Below are 1,026 nucleotides of genomic sequence, written 5' to 3'. Positions count from 1 at the left end.
ATTACCAACACAGTCACTACTACTACTACAACCAACAAAAAAATGCTCCCACGTGGACTATTGACACCAGTAAGGAACAATTATGAACTTTTCATTTAATTTCATTTTTTTAAATATGTATTTTTGATAAGGTTCGTTTTTTTCAAGAACCAAAACATGTTAAAAATATCTCTGACAAAATTATAAACTAAAATTCATTTTTTATATATTGGCGTTTTCAAACTTCTTTTATATATATATATATAATCATCACTCATCATTTTAATGTCCACCTTCCATGCTGGCATGGGTTGGACAGTTTGATATGAACCAGCCAGGCAGGAGCCTGCACCAGACTTCTGTGTCTGTGTTGGCAGGGTTTTTGACTGGGCTAGATGTGTTTCCTAACACCAACTGTCCACCAAAGTGGACTGAGTGCTTTTTATGTGCTACCAGCACATGTCAGGTCAGTTTTGACAAGATTTTTACAGCTGGATGCCCTCCCAAACACCATGGACTGTGGCCATGCTGGGGCTCTGCCTTGAAAGGTTTCATCGAACAAATCACTCATGCCCTATAGCTTATTTTTATGTCTGGTACTTATTCTAGTGATCTCCCTTGCTGATCTTCTAAGTTATAAGGACATAAACAAACTAACACCAGTTGTCAAGTTAAATATTGCTGTCAAGTTATATATCTTTGTTTGTGTATGTGTATATATATATATATATATATATATATTCTTCTACTCTTTTACTTCTTTCAGTAATCTGACTGTGACCATGCTAGGGCACCACCTTAAAGGGTTTTTTTAGTTGAAGAAATCGACTCCAGGACTTAATAATAATAATAATAGTAATGATGATGATGATGATGATGATGATGATGATGAGGAGGAGGAGGATGATGATAATAATGATGATGATGATGATGTCAAAAAACACCTTAGGAATGAGAACCCAGGTTCGAAATTTCCCCAAGACACCTGATGAAGGCTGGAGGGTATATCAGCCAAAACATTGTCTAAACAACAAACAAGATGAGGAC

At 36.0% G+C, this 1,026-nt stretch overlaps 1 protein-coding gene across 1 annotated transcript in view; it reads right to left on the bottom strand.

Moving 5' to 3' along the window:
• LOC106873829 (pleckstrin homology domain-containing family H member 1) overlaps window positions 1-1,026 on the bottom strand; it is a 949,845-nt gene that overhangs the window by 745,846 nt on the left and 202,973 nt on the right. The window lies entirely within an intron of this gene.

The sequence above is a fragment of the Octopus bimaculoides genome, chromosome 6, assembly GCF_001194135.2.
Source record: "Octopus bimaculoides isolate UCB-OBI-ISO-001 chromosome 6, ASM119413v2, whole genome shotgun sequence".
Taxonomy (NCBI): domain Eukaryota; kingdom Metazoa; phylum Mollusca; class Cephalopoda; order Octopoda; family Octopodidae; genus Octopus; species Octopus bimaculoides.
The sequence above is the reverse complement of the archived record's forward strand: the minus strand, read 5'-3'. Positions and strand labels throughout refer to the sequence as shown.